Source organism: Oryzias latipes, chromosome 5 (assembly GCF_053564925.1).
Source record: "Oryzias latipes strain Hd-rR chromosome 5, Olatipes_Hd-rR_3.1".
NCBI lineage: Eukaryota > Metazoa > Chordata > Actinopteri > Beloniformes > Adrianichthyidae > Oryzias > Oryzias latipes.
In genome coordinates this window covers 32,629,157-32,648,447 of record NC_136241.1, presented here as the reverse complement: position 1 = coordinate 32,648,447, position 19,291 = coordinate 32,629,157, and the positions used below count along the sequence as shown (strand labels likewise).

The following is a 19,291-nucleotide window of genomic DNA, read 5'->3' as shown; positions in this document are numbered from 1 at the left end:
TTTATGTCAGTTCCTCTGAGCCCTCGCTTTGCATTATCGAGTTTCCTCACAATTTTCTGGTTAAAGTCCTCCTCCAGCCATCCTTTGAGTTATTTAAAAAGCATTCCCAGTTGTCTTAATAATGATTTTGCCGTTTTTAGGCAAGCAAAACTGTTGTTTTCTAGTAAATAGTTTCTGCAAAGCAGCAGTATCAGGAATTCACGTCTGAGTTGTGGGCGGAACTGTTGCCACACAGTAAGCCCGCCCCATTTACCATCATCCATCTGTTTACACTCTCTCCCGCTAGCTTACAGCTATTAGCAGTGCAAAAAAATGGCAGCGATATCGGAGCTATCTAGCTAACATTTTTCAGCCAGATGCCAGATTGCACGAGGAAAACCAAGTTGACACGGATCTATTTGTCCACGACAGGATGCATCAGAATGGAGCAGAGCAGGAAGCTTGCGGCCCGCCCAGCGTGTTTTCTACATGACAAATAGGCTCAGTTTTTAATCTGCATTTTTCCGTCTGCACTTGATCATTTGAACAAAGAAACAAAGACAAAGATTTTTTTTCCTAAGAGACAAAGTGTTTGTGATTTTGCTTGTTGATGTAATTTCACTTTGGTGGCTTTTGGTCCCCAAATGACAAGTAATGGGGATAAACTCCTAAAGCATCTCTTTTTGCTACGGAGACTCATTTTTCATGATTTACTGTTTGATAAGATACATATCTTGATCATTTGTATTTCTAAAATGTTCTATATAGCTTTTTTACAGGAAGAAACAAACCAGAGTTGAAGGATTTGGTTTGTTCTGCAAAAGTGTCTTCCAGCTGGGGGGGGGGGGGGGGCACAGCAACATCATCTCTCTGGTGAAGATGTTTATATTTAGACTCCAGCTTTTTCTGTTTCCAGCTTGAGAGATCACAGGCTTCTTTTTGCTCTTTTATCCACAAACTTCATCTGCAGTGGCAGCACCTTTTTGTGTTCCACCCCCTATAGGGGGGTAACATTAATACTTAATTATTAGCGAGCCCACACACACATTCCCAGCAAGTCTGCAGAGAAAGATGCAGAAGAATTTTCATATACTCCCTCCGTTTTGTCCCTGACGCAATGTGGTGTAATCTATCCGCCATGACTGAGCAGATATTTAATACAGGACTGGGCTTTACATTGTGAATGTCCCTCTCCAATATAGCATCTCTATAGAAGGGGGTGAGGACAGGAAATGACACTGTCCTTGAAAAAACAGCAAAGTTCTGCTTTGCTTTGTGTACTTTTTCTCACCTAAGCACGTATCGCTAACCTTGTTTTGAAGTCAGACATGCTGTCCTGAAGAGCAACCCCCCCCCCCCTAAATAAAAGGAAACACTGAAATTGTGCGACCAGACCCACAGAAAAAGATTCCAGCAAATATCATCCCACATGGCTGTGAGCTGGTATGCCTCCATAGCTGTGTGTGTGATGGAGACAAGCAGAGGGGGCAGAGTGTGGCTGCGAGTGACGAGATGCGATGAGACGTGGTTTGAGTGAGTGCATACTAGCGGGGTGGGGGGTGGAGTCAGTGAAAGTGGATGCGAGAATAAAGAGAGACGTAAGATGGACATAAATGGCTATGAGTTAGCATGACCTACTACCCCCCCCCCCTCTTTCTTTTTTGTGCAGTTCAATCAAATTGAGGCCACTAACGCAGCAGTTAGGCTGCTTTTCAGGTTACTCAGAAAGCTGTGCTAAAAGAGTCGAGAGTGCTTTAAAAGACCTAAATCTGCTGTTAACGTCATAGATTAAAAAAGATACCATAATCTATACAATATTTTACATTTTAAATTGATACGGGAACACTGAAACTAATTGAGAGGTAAAAAAGGATTTGGCACAGACACAATCACAATGTGTTAATCGTTCACAAGCCTCAGATTATTTTCCTTTCTTGGTGATCTTCACTGATGCTTTGAGTTCATGTATTTCTTCTGTCATTTTAGTGCCAAAATGGCTCCAATTAGCAAAATATATATATTTGCAAATTATCAGCATATATTTGCACCAAAAAGGTAATTTATGTGTACTAGTTGGTGTTAAAACTGCAATAAATCTCTGGCATTTTTCTGCTTTGATAGTAAACTTGAACATGTCTGCATATGAAGGTTTGTTTAAATATTACTGCTGAGAAAAAAGCAGTAAAATAACATTTATCTGAAACTATAAACGTGTCAAAAAAGGAACGATTTTCCTTAGTTTAAGGCTTCAAATACTCGAGCTGTTACTTACTTCAGTAATTTTTACATCAAATTTGTATTTTTCTGCTCTTTTGTGGGTAATTGTTTAGAAATAAAATCATGTTTCTCTTGATTAAGTAACATTTTGACGTAATGTTACTCAACAAGTTACTCAAGTACACTTTATTAACCTCTTAAGTTCACCAATGCATTTTTTGTGTTTTTTCAGCAAAACAGGGCAAACACATCAATATAATCCAGTTGGAGCGGACGCATTCTGGATGTGGTAACCTTTAAAATGAGGCTTCAGCTGCTCAGCTGAAGACAATGCTGTTTTTGCGAAATCTGTTCTTATGCAAACAAGAATGCAGGAATCTCTTCTAGACATGGAAGAGAAACTTGTGGGCTAAAACAGATTTTATAAATGAACCGTTGCAATGAAGAGGGAAAGGATGCTAACGTCAAAAAAGGTGTTAACGTCAACAAAAAAGTCAGAAATGATATTTTCTTCTGTTAAATTAAAAGGTTAGAAATATATTTGTTGGCAGATAATGCAAATAGAAACTGCTGGAGGATCTCACACCCACAGTAGGACATCGGGACACACAGTCACCATGAAAGCATCTTAAATGGGGGGCAGCATGCATGCAGACAGACAAACACAGCAGCAGCTGCTGCAGCCTCTTCAACAGTTTTCCCTCTGCGGAGACGCTTCTATTTACCTTGGCTGGAGAGCGCGGCACGAAAATGGAGAAGGCGCCTTTGAGGAATTATCCCTGCTCCCCCCGTAACTTCCCATGCAGGGCATCTGTCTCTGAAGACGTCTTCATAGAAAGTAAGAGCGGGAGGATAATGGGCAGCGATGCTGAGCAGCGCGTTCGGCCGCTGGGAGCCGGCGTCCGTCCCTCTGACGCGTCATTCGTCCGGGCAGTTTGCGCGTTTCCTTCGTGGGTGAAAGCAAAAGCCCGGGTTCTCTGTCGCCTCCATAAGTGAACCTCAGCATCAGCTGGAGCATCTACAACCAACAGAGCGACGCCTCCGACCGTCTGTCTGACCGCCGAACCGGGACATAGACTGATCCACTGCTGCAACCAGACTTCTACTTCCAGAGAGAGCGAAAGACGGAGGGGAGCGCGGGGAGCGCGCAGTCACGCGCCAACAGTGTTTGACATCCACCTGGACTCAGCTGGCTTTCCTTCCTCTCCACCCACGCCGACCGCCCCAGCCCCGGCCCCACCCACGCAAACGTCGATTTAGAGATGAAGTTGTGAAGTTTGCATGCAAGCATGGAGGTTGAGATCTGCTTTGCTCATGCGCAAAGTTCCATGACGAGACTCTACGCCTCAAACACCTTTCAGAATCAGGTCGATTATGATTATAGTTAGATGTGTCCTCTTAGATTTGTTTCAAAACTCTTTAAATTGACACTCAAGTAGAAAAAAACCCCATAGTTGCCACAGTAAGAATCTAAAATACAAGAACACAAAAGAAGAGGTACACCTCTCATCAAATCACATCTCATCGGTTTTTATGATTTTATTACTGAGTTTTTGGAAGAAAGTGTATTTCAGATGTTTATAAAATGCATTCAGGACCATGGACAGCTCCTAATGCGCCACAAAATGAGGCCAAACTCATTGCTGCAGATCCTTTTGTCAAACATTTTCTGTCTGTATTCACCTGAGAAATAAATATTTTAAAAAAATATATTCTACTTTTGTACCAATAATCTGATATATCAGAATAGGGAAACACAAAGAGGTAGGCTTAGAATAAAAACAAAACAAAGAGTTTGTTTGTGGTGATGCAGCTGCAGCAGCAGCACAAAAGCATGGCTTTGTCATTGGCCTATTTCCACCTGTCACATCAGATCCCTCTCTTTCCCTGCGGGCTGAAGGCCATGGAGAAATCTGTTTTCATTACTCCACAGATCTGGATCTATGCATGCATGTTTGCAGTTCACCAAAAATTATGTGATTAAACATGCAACTTAGCTAAAATGTTTATGACAGTAGATAAATATTAAACAGTGTTATTGCCTGCGACGGTTGCAGTTTTAGATTGAAAGTGTAAACAGACAGCATTTGGTTGAAATTCAGTGAACCTGTTAATCAGAGATATAATATAAAGCGTAAATTAGGAAAATGACATGCTTCTTGACCGAACAGACTACATCAACAACTTAATTAAATGAACAATCTTAAACATGACAAAAAGAAAATAAACTTACATGATGGAAACCAAAACTGATGACAAGAAGCCACAGCCAACTGTAAACCCTTTGCCTTGAATAGACTGAGGACTAATTAAGTGAAACAGAAACAGCTGTGGATAATTGAGAACTGAAATGTAAGAAAACAAACAAAAAACACACACACAAATCCACACAACACAAATTTTGGCATTTGATGCACAAATGTTTATTTTGAGAGGAAGATCTTAGTGCATAAAGTTTTCCAAAGCGCTCCCGTGTTTGTGCAGATTAAAATGTACATCTGAATTCTAAAACAGGATGATATTTTTGCCCACATTGATTTCTCTGTCATCAAACTTTTTCTGGGGGAGTGGACTGACAAAAAAAACAAAATCCACAGCTGTTAATCTGACACCTAAAACTGTATAAACTAGACTGCCTGCATGTTTTACACAATCCTTCTCTAAAAGAAGCTTCTCAGAATGTCCACTAGAGGAGTAACGATCAGTTTTAATAACAATTTCAAATATGTGGTTGATGATCCAATTCAAAGTTGATATTGGTTAGTTTGGAACAATCCAATTCACTGACATAAAACCGATCCAGAACAACTGTTGTCAAAACTTCAACCAATTCAATTCAATTGAATTAAATTTTTTTTGTATAACCCAAATTCACAACAACAGTCGTCTCGATGGGCTTCGTATCAGTAATTGAAAAAGGTAAACATAAAATCAAAAGGATCATGAATACATAAAGTTCAATAGGAAAATACTAAATTGAACTGACTGAACTGACTAAACTAAACTGGCATCCCTGCCTTAGACCCCCCTTCGCGGTAAGGAAAAACTCCTAAAAAAACGGATTCCGGAAAAAAACGAAGAAACCTTAGGGGTGCCCACATGAAGGAGGGATCCTCCCCCAGGACGGACAGGGGATTTACAAGAACTCATAGAGAAAAATTAACTTTTCTAACTCTACAACTACATATTAAAGTCCAGCAGACGAGCTTCATCCAGACGGAGTTGGGGGGACAGCCGGGGGGGCGAGTCTAAAAAAGGATCCACAGGCAGGTGTAGGAGCAGTATGAATAGTGTGACTCAGAGAAAAATACCTGGTACTGAACAGGTGATGTTTTACAGATTCCTTGTATTTCTTGCAAGATAACCAAGTGTGAATTAAATATGTTTCCAAACAAACAAGTAAACTAGAATGAATGTCAAATCCATTCACATTTTAGTTTCCTAAAGTTCAGCCCACTGTTGTTTTTCAACATCCAAAGAATCCAAAGGAAACATTATTAGGACATTCTAGCACACTGGATGGTCACATGACTTTGCCAAATTCATCATTCCAGTCTAATGTGTGGAAACACATTAGACTGGAATGATGGTTGTTTTTACATTGTAGTAAAACAAACCTACTGTGTCTCAATCAATATGGTATTTTCAAATATCGATATAATCAATTTATTTCATTTGGAAACAATGTTATAATGGTATTAGTCAATTAGATTAACAACTTGCCTCAGACAGATTGATTTAGTTGAATTCCCCCCTAATGTCCACAAACATGTATCTGCACTTGCGTGGTGTGCCAGGCATCTTTACACGGATCCCTACTGTAGATCTCTGTTTTTAAAAGCGTGTATCAAAGCAGACCTCCACTGCTGTCTTCCCACTTTTTGTACGGAAGCGCATCTTCCTGCAGCATCTGTGAATTGTCAAAGAGGAACGTGAAGTGAGAAATAGCTGCTTAATTTGGGGAGGTGAGTTTGATGAGTGAGTACGAGGGTGCGTCATGCACATAATTATCTGTAATCAAATATCTTAATGAGAATCTATCTAGGTCCTGCCACAGAACTGTTCTGTATGCTCTACAGGAGAGTGGGCTTCATTTAGCCTCTGTGGTTTCAGTCAAACCACTTTGTTTTATTTACAAGAAATTAACTTACATATATGTTGACTCATTCAGCTTAACTTCCAAGATTTCCCATTAGTGCTTGAGGCAAATGTGAGTTTATTTACAATGCATCATGAAATTGTGGAACTGCCATGCGGGACTATTTCATGGTCCTGCTCCTCTCACACACATAAACACTGTTGGATATAAACACACACAGTGTTATCAGAAGTTTACAGAAAGAAGGTGACCTATAACTCCTCGAGCACTGGACTAATTAAGAAAATATCTGTGTCCGTGCATGATGTCTGCACCTGCTCATCAACCTCCCTGACAACATCGATTAACGTTGAAAGAAGATGTTTGGCGTCTCAGTACAAAGAAGAAACAGGCCATAGAGCAGCTAGCTGCTGTTTCTAAGTTGCATTTAGAAAATATTATTAACGAAAATCCTGTTTTTGGTGTTTTAAATGTGCTCTTGTGGATTTTTTCTGATAATTGAGGACTTATGGAAAGGAAATTAGGCTCAAATTTGCATTTTTGAGTATTTCTTTGTTCATGTCTTTGTGAATCCGAAGCAGACCAGCTCAGTGGCCTTGAGGTAGAGTGTCCGCCCTGAGACTGTAAAGTTGTGAGTTCAAATCTGTGGTTGAATCAAAGACTCTAAAAATGGGACCCAATGCGTCCCTGCTTGACACTCAGCATTAAGGGGTTTGATTGGGCGTTTAATCCACCAAAGGGTTTCCAAGCTAGTTGTTTCACTGCTCCCCCAGGGGATGGGTCAAAAGTGGAGAAGTAATTTCATACAACCAGCAGTATGACACCCAAACTGCCTTTAAGATGAAAAATGCCATTTGTGATGTAGAAAATATGCTGGGTTGGCCACAAATAGATCTGTGTACGTCTTCATTTTTCTGTCCGAGCTGGCGTCTGACTCAAAACTGTACGGCTGGATAGCTCCAATATTGCTCGCCATTTTTGTTGCAGCAGAAATCTTAAGGCCCGTTCACACCGGGACGAATATTCGCCAGGCGTTATTCGTCAGCGTTTTTCGCCACATTTTTTGTGTTCACACCCAGGCGATTTTCGCTGACGATGAGCAGAGCTAATATGCAATTTCATTGCCTGACATTAGATGGCGCTTAATGTAAAACAGAAATACTCCTGTACACAAGGTGGCGCTGCGCAATTTTACGCTTCTTAAAGTAGCTTTTCACTCAAAAGAAGAGAGCAAGTATTTACGCGCTTGTCAGAATCATACAAAAAAACATGAATATTTCAAGCACCAGTAGCTCCAACTGGTACTTGGTTCGGGGATATTTTAGAATGTCCGTCATTATTTCTTCACGGCAGTGTAGACCAGTGACGTGCAGTCAGGAGAGGCAGGTGAGGCTGTGCCTCACCTGTCATTATGGGAAGAAAAGAGAAAAAATAAATTCAATTATTATATTTAATCAGTAATTTGTGCTTTGCAGTCATTTTCCATTTCTATGTACCATTTTTGGGTGTTTTTTCTTTTCAAAATCGCTGACTTTCCGCATTTGCCGTTCAGATACTAAAAAGTGACGTGCGATGAAGCACCAGCCCGCTGAGCCTCACCTTGGATTGCGCAATACCTATGCAGTCAGATGGTACTGCTGTCTCTCTGTATGTCGGTTCAATCACTTGTACTGTATGAGCTGAGTTTACATAATTTAGCAGATGTATATGATGTACAGTGTTTGTTTTTATAAATAACTGTATGTGAGGGACGTGTTTCTTGTGCTGAGCGCTAAACGCCGGCAAAAAAGCCGCTGGGTGAGGCCAGACATTCTCGTGCCTCATGTTAGGGGGCGCCGGTGAGCCCTGAGATTATGACGCTAAAAAACAATAGAATAAGTCATAGCAAGCGGCAAGTCATTTTCTTCAGAAGGAGCGGCATATGGACTTTATTTACAAGTAAAGGTAAGATGATAAAAACGTTTGTGCTTTTTTCTATGCTGCAGTTTGTATATGAAAAAAAAACACGTTGAAATGATATTTTAAACAAAACTCGTTAACTGTTGTCAATTAAATGGTGAATAAGTTACTCAGTATGGTTCATATGTTTGTAAATCTGACTGATGACGTCAGTGCCTCACCAGCCTTTAACCTCACCGCACGTCACTGGTGTAGACGCTACTTGGCGTCTATGTTCTTTGCTGGTATATGTGCTCAGAAAGGCAGTTTGATGTTTGAGCGCCACCAAGTTGTGTTTTACTGTAACTTCAGAAGCTCCAGTCACGTGTGCAAAAGTGCCATTCTCATTGGTTGTATAGTTTTTGACGCAGCGCGTCAAACCAAAAAAACGAACCCGATGCGTTTTTAAAAAAATGACGCTTTGACGCATGGCGTTTTTTCGCGTCGGTGTGCACACTCACATTGGTGCCCTTTGTTTAGTCACGAGGCGTTAAACGTCGGCGAATATCGCGGGCGAAATTCGTCCCTGTGTGAACAGGCCTTTAGGTTGAGGTTGTGAGGGGCCGGAAGCCAGTGGAAGAGAGTGTAAACAGAGAGCTCTCAGTTTTGGGGAGGAGAAGGGTGGGCGGGGCTGCTCTGTGCCGATGGTCCCGCCCACAACTTAAAGATGAATCTCTAATGAACTCCTGCTAAAACTATGACCTAGAAAATGATACAGGTTTTTTGATTTGTACTTAAAATCAATACATAATTGTAATTAAAGATGGGAACGATTTGAAAATAGATCAAAAGATGATCAGAGTGGGACTTTGAGTCTTTGGAAACTGTTGCATTTTAGTAAATGGTAACACTCAAACTGAAACAGACAATCAGTAAATGCAGAAATGCGTTGAAGTCTAAAGGACAAGTTTCTCCCAATCCTTTTTTTCTAAGAAAACAAACAAAAGTTTTAAAACATGATAGGAGGTCATATAACTCTACCCCTAAAATACCCAAGGAGTTTATTTAAGAGTTTATTTACTACTACCAATTACAACAATATATGATATATATATATATATATATTTTTTTTTAAATTAAGAAATGGCCTTTATTATCGCTTCATTTTTCATTCATCAGCAAAATTAGTGAGTGCTGAAGCCATTCTTTCAGCTTGGTCTGATGGACACACCCGACAAATAAGGCAAACTCAGTTCATTTGAGTCCAGTGTTGCAGGTAATTACAGTCAGTTTTTGACTGTAATCTTATTACTATATTGAAACACAAAAGCCGGGCTTTGGTTGAGAATGCAGAGGACACGAGGAACGCCTGTTCGGAAACACCTGCTCCCGTGTCTCAGTCTGAAAAGAGTTTAGAAAATCCTTCCCCTGCACGGTAAACCTGTGTTCTCACTCATTCTGATGCACATCCCTGACTGACTAAATACGTGACGCCCAAAGGAGAAGACTGCCAATTTTCAAATCAGACACACACATAAGCACACACACTGATGCACCTGTCCACCTTTACCTAACACTTCCATCTGAACAGACAGCTGGTGTCACTTGCAGCATTTTGCTGGGTTGGTAATTGGATTTCAAATTTAATGCTTCCTGCACTGTGAAGAGGACGCCGCGGCGTGATCATCGTGCAGCAATGCTGCCAGAGCTGGAGGGAATCAATCAGTGTTTGATTTGTTTTTATTATTGTGGAGAATTTGAGCAGTAATTCTGTGAATGTTCCTGTTAATGACTTTGTTGCACAATATTTGAGTCATGTTTTCGTGTGTAAGTCAAACCATATATTGAATGTGTTATTTCCAACCAGCTGCAATCTGAGTGCTTCACTCTACCCCGTCAAACACCTCTCAGGCTCTCGGTTTAGTATCACCTCAGGTGCAGCCCTAATGGAAAATTGTGAAATCTGTGTTAACAGTTGTCTACTTACTCACACTTATCTAAATAAACTCAATGCCAACCAGATTGTTTTCCTTATAAAAAACGAACAAAAACATATTTTTCTGGTCATTTTTTAATGCATACGAGTTATCTATTTAGTTCAACAAAACTCTTCTTGCTTTTATTACAACAAAAAAATGGAAAAATAACAAACGTTTTCCCTTGTTGAGGAATTCTGGTAAAACTGAAAAAATCTCGACAGAATCCCTTTTTTTTTTAAACTTCCTATATTCATGTTGTTATCTTTGGTCCAACTTTAACCTTTTTATTTATTTTTCACTGTTCGTTTTAATTGTATTTTATTGTATTGTTTTAACTGAATGTTATTCTTGTGATGGTGCCTTTCGGGGCAGGTCTTCCTCGAAAAAGAGATCTTATCTCAATGGGACTTTCTGGTAAAATAAAGGTAGAATAAAAAAAAAATCACAATTTGGTCACACTGGGTAATCTCTTTCTTCTGCTTAGGGTAGTTGAAGTTGAAGCTTATTTTTACTACTTTTAAATAGTGTATAATATGGACAAAAAGTACGGTGGCCCTGAAGTGTAAATCCTACAGTCAATTTCAGTCACTTTTGGTTTTTAAAATAAAAAAAAAAGATCATTTTGGCAAGTTGAGCCTTGAAGCTTCCAAACACATTCGGTTGAGAAAATCCCCATAAATTCAAAATTTCCTTCAGCTACTTAAAAAATATTTTTAGAAAAAGATGAAAGATGTTTCATAATCAAAAGCCAAAGAATTTATACTGTTAGACAACTACAAAAAACTGATGTTCTGGTGCAGCACAAGGCTCTTGTAAACATTTAACAACAACATGTTTATATTGAAATTTTTGTAAAGTAAAGAGAGTTTCAAGTGAACAACAATTACTCACATTACTTCCAGTCTAAGTGACAGCTTAGTGCAAATAGAATAAATGTTTTGTGAAATGTGGTTAGTGGGATGGGGGGCCAAAGTTCACGCTGTGAGCAAAAGGGGTAGAGGGGTCAGAAGAAGGAAAAGTTCAGCTTTCTGATGGCCTGATGGAGGAAAAACTGCTCTTTGAGCCTTCTGGTTCTGGTCTGTGGGCTAAGCAGTCTCATCCCTGTGGGCAGCAGACTGAAGAAGCTGTGGGTGGGTGGGGTCAATCTCAGCACGAAGGGATTTATGGGTGAGGGTACTTGTCCTGGAGGGAAGGGAGAGAGATTCTGTGAGGAAGAATTACATTTTTTTCCAAAAGTTTCTTTGGGTTCTCTCAACAAAAGCCACTGCGTGATGCGTCTCCGCTGCCGTCATACAAGGTCAGGAGACTGTCTGTCTGTGGTTCTTCTGCACGTGATGGGGGCTTGTGCTCTGGCTCTGCTCAGTTCAAAGAAGGTCTTGTTAGTTTTTTTACCCCCTTAGTCCCAATTGCCCATACGGATGGATCCGGGCTGTCTGCAGGTGCAAAATGGGCAACTCTGTATGGGGCACGCAGGTGGCGTGCAAGAAACATCAAGGTTGTAAACCGCTCGGTAAGCCACTAGCGAAAATACTTGTTTCCACTGTCATGTTACCAGCAAAGGGTTGTAGTGAACACTTATACACCACCCAAGGGTAAGTAAGGGAGAAAGTAGGGGATATTTTTCTGTTTTTCAACAGCCCCCCTCAACAAAGGAAAAAAAAATGCTGCACAAGGAGTCCGTTGGTGCTGCTCAACAACTTCATTGCATGCAGCCTGACAGTAAGAAATGAATTACACAATCAGAGTGTGTTTTTTTTTTGGCATCCTATGGGCACATATGTATCCCGTGGATGCAGCATGTGCGTGCGGTCAGTAAGGGGCTAGTAATTACACTTTTACTAACAACTAGAGTTTGGCGTTGACTTCCATCACCCTTATGATTACTTCATGACATGCTAACATTACGCATGACAATGGTACGTTCCATTTTCATGACGTCCCTTGAGGGGGCCGTAAAAGCCTCCCCATGGGCCTGGACAGCCCTAAAACCTGTACCTGTACGGGGTCAACCCTCGTACAACTGGTTCTGAATAGGCTTGAGGCTTCATTACTGCGTTGTTGATCCAGGAAAAAGTCTTCTATGTTGTGCACACCCAGGAATCTGGTGCTGCCTACCTTCTCCCATTGCCCAAGTGTCATCTCTAATGAGCACGCTGGAACATTCTGAACCGCTATGACAGTATTCAAGTTAGTCGGTCAGACCTGTTTGTTAGCATTAAATGTCTTCTTCAGGATATGAGCGGGTTTGGAATAATATAAAAAATGCTTGCATCCATTAAACATGGTCCGCTTTTTGTAGCATGCGCTGCTTCTGCTTGACATCCTCTGGTAGAAATGAAGTGTTCAAACACAAAGGACAACAAAGGTAATAAATCTCAATGAGGAAACCCCAAAAATCTAAAATTTAATACAATAAATGCCTTATTCTAGTTATCTGAAAAAAACCCTCATAAATGAGCCTTGTAATAAAGGATGTCTCTATTTATTCCCAGCCCATCTTTCTCTGTTTATTTAAATTTAATGCATGTTCCAAGTTTTCTGTAAGTGTAAGTCAGCTGAGCCACCAAAACATATCCAATGGTTGGAGTACAGATGATTACAGATTACAGAAGTTTTTTTTTAGAGCACCAACATATTAACTAAGGCAAGATCATGCATTACATGTAATCTGAATGGGGTCATCTCAGTCAGGTCTTATTTCCGTCTTTAGTTTGAATGTCCAGAAATAAAGACTGAAGGTTGTCACAAGAGCACAGTCGCGGTTCATTCGATGTTGAAACCTCAGGAGATCAAAACAGTACCTTTTATGAGTCAAAGGATTTACTGCGGGATTTGTTTTTGACAGAAAAAGAGCGAAGCACTGAAAGCCTAAATAAAAGACGACAGAAGAAAACCCTCAAGTGCAGAACACCTGGAAACTTAAGGTAAGGACACAATAAATTCAGCAAACAAGCGGTATAATGATGCTCAGCTGTTGGCCAAAGGTAAGAGCTTAAAATCAATACCAGAACACCACGGCAAACACGTTAAAACACACACAGGCATGATGCGCCTTGCACCAAATCAGCAGCTGGTGAAACAGCTGCAGGAAAAAAAAACTTTCATTCATTCAGCATGAATGAAAGTTTGTTATCTTTAGGGTAGAGACTCAAATGAACACTAAGACAGAGGTTATTTTTATGCAATGTATGTGTCACATGTGTTCACCTCATCTGACACTACAGGCCGTCCTTTAGGTTTAGAAAGAAACTCAACACTTGACTAAAAGAGCTTTTTATTTTCGTGCACATCCACTTTAAACAAAGGCTGTACAGAATTGCTTTTTTCTCACGGACTAGAAGAATTGCCTTCACAGTGATGTGACGGTACAATTCATCTTTTGAGCTCTAATCCAGACCTCCTGGTCGAGCACAGCAACTACTGTAAAAAATTCACCTGCTTCTCTGACCTTTCCTTCTGTCAGAGCACACAACAAGACAATTCTGACACAAAAACACACAGAATTGATCTGTGTTGGACTCCCAGAGGTCAATCCAATTATTTCCAAGCCAAGAAAGACCAATTACCAAAGCCCATCAGGAGATGTTGAGCCAAATTGTTGGAGTGTTTTCTTTTTTACATTTCTTTCTCCATGTGATCTCTTTTCTTTCCCTCACCAGACTTTAAATGTCACCGGAAGACATGTCAGTAAAATGTGCCGCCTCTCACTCATCAAACCAAACCCGATTATTTCTCCTAGCACTTCTCAAGCTTGTGTTTCTCTTTCTATTCCTGTCAGCGCACCAACCACGTCAGCTTCCGCCGCGTCATGTGACGTGGGACTCCAGCAGGCTCGGACTCTAACGCTCACATGAGGTGGCATGCAACACAAAAATGAACAAGACCAAAAATATCTGGGTGTCGTGAAACTAAACTCATCATTTGGGACTTCTGGGCTTCTGATAGTTGTGGAATTAGACAAATGTTAAAAAGAAAAACTGTAAAGCTGAATTTAGTCTTTCTGGACTGTTTTAGTTCCAAAAAGATCTGAAAAAGTGGAATCAAATTATTCTGGAGAACTTCAGATAAAATAAACCATTGCTTATTTTTAAATTATTTTCATTAAGGTTGACATCTCAGTTATTTAGTTTAATTGTACATAATGTAAACACAAAATAGTCCCATTGATCATCTGGAAAATTTAGAGAAATAGAGAGTACTTTATTAATCCGAATGGAATTTGCATATCCATTCAATGCTCCACAAAATACACAATACTACGGTGGCCCAGAAGGGTCACAACACAACACATTAACTTTATACACAACACACTAACTTTACACACAACACATTAACTTTACACACAACACACTAACTTTACACACAACACACTAACTTTACACACAACACACTAACTTTACACACAACAGATTAACTTTACACACAACAGATTAACTTTACACACAACACATTAACTTAACACACAACACATTAACTCACAACACAACACAATAACTCACAACACAACACAATAACTCACAACACAACACATTAACTCACAACACAACACAATAACTCACAACACAACACATTAACTCACAACACAACACATTAACTCATGGCCCAGAAGGGTCACAACACAACACATTAACTTACCTCACAACACATTAACTCACAACGGAAGTAAAGCAGCAATTGAAGTGCTTTTATTCTGAAATTTCCACTGGGCTGAGCAGCTAACTACCTAACAGAAAGTAATGTCACAGTGAGCTGTGGAGGGAGCTGCACGCGCGCTCCTCTCCTCTCCTTTTTTCCGCTCCGTCCTCTCACACAGGCACGTGCAGTCCCCAACACACACGCACACACAGGACGGAGCGGAAAAAAGGAGAGGAGAGGAGCGCGCGTGCAGCGACAGAGGGGGGTGTCAGAGCGGAGGGAGGAGTGTGTGTTCATATTGTGTGTGTTTAGAGGAAGGAGAACCGTAGTAAAGACAAAGTTTCTGGCAACACTGCTGCTAACTTCTCTTGTAGCAATAACATGCTCCCTCCACAGCTCACTGTGACATTACTTTCTGTTAGGTAGTTAGCTGCTCAGCCCAGTAGAAATTTCAGAATAAAAGCACTTCAATTGCTGCTTTACTTCCGTTGTAAGTTAATGTGTTGTGAGGTAAGTTAATGTGTTGTGTTGTGACCCTTCTGGGCCATGAGTTAATGTGTTGTGTTGTGAGTTAATGTGTTGTGTTGTGAGTTATTGTGTTGTGTTGTGAGTTAATGTGTTGTGTTGTGAGTTATTGTGTTGTGTTGTGAGTTAATGTGTTGTGTTGTGAGTTAATGTGTTGTGTTGTGAGCTATTGTGTTGTGTTGTGAGTTAATGTGTTGTGTGTTAAGTTAATGTGTTGTGTGTAAAGTTAATGTGTTGTGTGTAAAGTTAGTGTGTTGTGTGTAAAGTTAGTGTGTTGTGTGTAAAGTTAATGTGTTTTTTTTTTTTTTTTTCTTTTTTTTTAACTTGTCCTTTCTAACAGCTAGGCAAACAGATGAGAGCTGAGGGCCTCTTGTGTTGGACATATTTTATTTTAACAAGAGGGGTTATTCATCTTCAGACAAACCAAAGGTATGTCTGAATAAACCCCTTTTGTAATTGAGGCCAAACTTTATTAATTTCAATCATGTTTGAAAATCTTTGGTGTTGGACCGGACGGAAAAGGAAAGAGGGGAAGAAGAGAGAGGGACGTTAGAGAGAGGGGGGAGTAGGAGGGTGATAATAGGAGGGGAAGGGGGGTAAGACCATGAAGCAGCAGAGAGCAGACAGGTTTACTGGTTGTTTATCGTTACGGTACGGTTCAAATGTAGTACAAAAAGGGCGGGGCCTGTTCACACACACTGAAATATTATCAACACACCTGCTAGCCGCAAAAATGTCCACATGTCAACATGCACACAAAACAGATAGTGTTCACGAACGCATACCTATGCCTTTAAACCAACTAGTGTGAAATCTTTCATTCATTCAATCATGCAAACTATTAGTGCAAAGGTGGGCTAACACCTGTGCTCAGGTGAGTGTATATGTTCTTCTAAAATGGATGGTGGAATGTGAAAAGAAGGAGGAGGAGCGCCCAGCCACCCCCACACCCAGACCCCCGCCGCAGCAGCAGCGGCAGCCGGAATTCCCCCAACGCCACACGGGAACAGGCAGGGAACAACCGCCCCCCGGGCGACCAAGACCGCCACCCAGGACAGGGCCAGCAGGACCGCCGCGAGGCCAACAGAGCCAGAGAGCAGGGAGGCGCAGAGGGAAAGAGAGCGCCGCCCCAGCCCAGCCAGGAAAGCAGCCCCCCGCCGCGCCGGAAGAGCCCAACGCAGGGCCCCATCGGAGAGGGACGCCCACAGCCCCAGACGAGCACCCCACCACCACCCAGGAGTTCCGGGCATCCCCCCGCCCCGACCCCAGGTACGAGCCAGGACCCCCCAAGGGAGACCCGCTCCGCACTCCAGGCAGCCACCCACCCGGCCCACGGTTGGTCCAGGTAGGAGCAAGGCAGGGGCCCGCCGCCCCCGCCCAGGAGGGGGGAACCCCGGGGAAAAAAGGGCGGCCCACAAGGGATGTTATAAATATGGCCCGACCAGGCTTGGCCATGTTGGAAGTTTGGCGGGGCCCAGCGCCCTGGGGCAAGGACCAGGACCCACCCCCCAGGGACACGAACACCCCCGGCTCAGGTGTAATATGAACCCCCCCACTGTGCGGAGAGAGCACCGCCGGGCCCAGGGAGCCGGCACCCAAGGGACACGGCCGCCATCGCCAAGGGGCCCGCACCCCCCACCAGGGAAGGGGTAGGGGACAGATGGACCCAGGTCCCACCTTCCTTGTAAAATGTGTGTGCGTGTATGGGTGTTTGAGAGGGAGTTTTGTGCATGTGTGTGTGTTTATGTTTGAATGTATATATTGAAGGGGGAGGGGTGTGTGTACTAAGGGGGGTGCAGTTAAAATTGGCGAGTAGGGCACTAAGGGGACATCTCCTGATTACTCACAGTGATGTCCCCTCACCCTCCACACCAAGGGGCCCTAAATGTCTAAGGTGCGGTTAAAATTGGCGGGTAGGGTGCCAGGAGGACATCTGCTGCTTGCTTGCAGTGATGTCCAAGCACCCCCCCTACCAAGGACCCTACATGTCTAAGGTGCAAATAAAACCGAAAGAGGGGGGGCCCACTCCATACGGCAACCATAGGAGGGGGGCCACTCCCAAGTAGCCCCCCCCCCAAGGCGCATCGCAAGCTAGACCCCCCACCCCCTCACCCTAATATGAGGTTATATAAGGAAGGGGGTAAGTTGGGGACAGCTGGTAGACTGTCCCCCGGTGGTCAAACAGCCGTCCCCCAGCCCACCCCCAGCAAAGGGGCCAGGGCCACCCAGCCCAGGGGCCCACCCCCGGAGGCGCCGACACCCCAGGCCCGGCACCACCCACCCCACACAGAGAGAGAGGAGCCAGAAAGCGTCGCCCCCCCCGGAGCAAGCCCAGGCCCCCACCCCCAGACGCCGGCCCTAGAAGAGCTCTGGTCAGGCCTCGACGGGACCGAGGAGGCCAACCGGCCGAGGCAACCACTGATTGCCTCAGTGGAGACCCCGACCCGCTAGCCCCCCCGACCCGTACTAATAATGGGCCCCCCCTCCCCCCCAGAACACCCCCCCACAGGACAGGGCCGACAAGCCCCCCACCCCACCCCACCCCAGACCCCGCAGCCGAAGCGGGTGACACCCAGAGCGACCGGGGGCCCCGAGAGGGTTGTCCCGTCCCGTCCCAGAGCCAGGGAAGGGCCGATCCCAGCCCCAGGTGCAGATGGGCAGCCCATCCGGCGCCGCTGGGCCCCCCCCACCCGAGCAGGGCCCCCCGCCAACCCCCCCCAGCACAGGCAAAGGGACCACCCCCCCAAGCCAAGCCAGACCACCACCCCACCCCCCCACCACGCACCCCCGCACCCAAGCCCAGAGGACCACGCAGCGCCCCAGCCCGCCCCACCCAGGCACCGGACCCGACCCCCCGACCAACGGAGCCCCCCACCGCCCCCGCCAGGCACCGGAAGCCCCGACCCCCACCCCAAACCACGGCAGAAGGGCAAGGAGCAGCGACGACCAAGCCCTCCACCCCCTAAGTCATGGAGTCAACCACAGGAGACCAGAGAGACTGAATTCTTTCAAAGTTACTTGAGCTTTGGGCTGACATTTTTTCCAAGCTGATATGATCAAACAGCAGATTTCTGTGTTGACTTATGTTTATATTTTTCTTGTTTTTCCAATTTATTAAAATAGTTTTTTTGGCAATACAAAGAGTTATGAAAATGATAGATGCTAATCCTTCTTCTATATCGATGGCACTCATGTCACCAAGCACACAAAGTGACGGTGAGGCAGTGATTGCGTGCATGTAGCTGTCGGGTAGATTATAATCACAGTGCTCGCAAATGTCTGAGTTACTGAGACCCATCTTGAACATCCTCTGTCCAGTGTAGTAAATTCTGTGAAGAGTTTTGAGATGGATTAGCTGCAGATTTGGACTTTTTGTCAGTTTAAAGGTGTTTAGACAGAGTTCTGACCAGAAGCTTTCATCTGTGCTGATGCTCAAATCTGCATCCCATTTTTTTGTTGGAAGGGCAATATTGTTATCTAAATTACATAAAAGTTTGTATATTTTGGAGAGAGTTCTATTCATTGAAAAATTAATCAGAGTGGTAACTACATCTGGTAGCTTTAAATCGTCGTCTTTAATTTTATACTTTTTAGTAATACTTGATTTAAGTTGCTGATATTCCAAGAAGTTATTTATTCCATGTTTGTCTTGAAGTTCCTGGGGGGTTATGAATCTTCTATCAATAATTACGTGCTCTAGTTGTTTTATGCCCCCTGCTTGCCAAGCTGGGAAGTGAATCATTTTTTTGTTAATAAGGATGTCCGGGTTGTTCCAGATGGGTGTCATTTTGCACGGTTGAATTGATGATTTTGATATTTTGAGAAATTCCCACCAGGCTGTTAAGGTGGCATTTATATTAATGCTTTTGAAAAAATCCTGTTTTTTAACTGTTTGGCTAATAAATGGTAGCTGTGACAGGTTGATCTTTCCACATAACACCTGTTCCAAGTCTAACCATGAGTTGGTTTCTGGATTATT

General features: G+C 43.1%; 1 protein-coding gene across 7 annotated transcripts in view; it reads right to left on the bottom strand.

The window, feature by feature from the left end:
- dlgap4b (discs, large (Drosophila) homolog-associated protein 4b) overlaps positions 1-3,423 on the bottom strand; it is a 151,792-nt gene extending 148,369 nt beyond the window's left edge. For all 7 annotated transcript variants that reach the window (XM_020703568.3, XM_020703571.3, XM_020703570.3 and 4 more), the window contains exon 1: positions 2,922-3,423. The gene's annotated coding sequence lies outside the window, so the exon portion shown is untranslated. The remainder of the gene's footprint in view (positions 1-2,921) is intronic.
- Between the last annotated feature and the right edge of the window lie 15,868 nt (positions 3,424-19,291).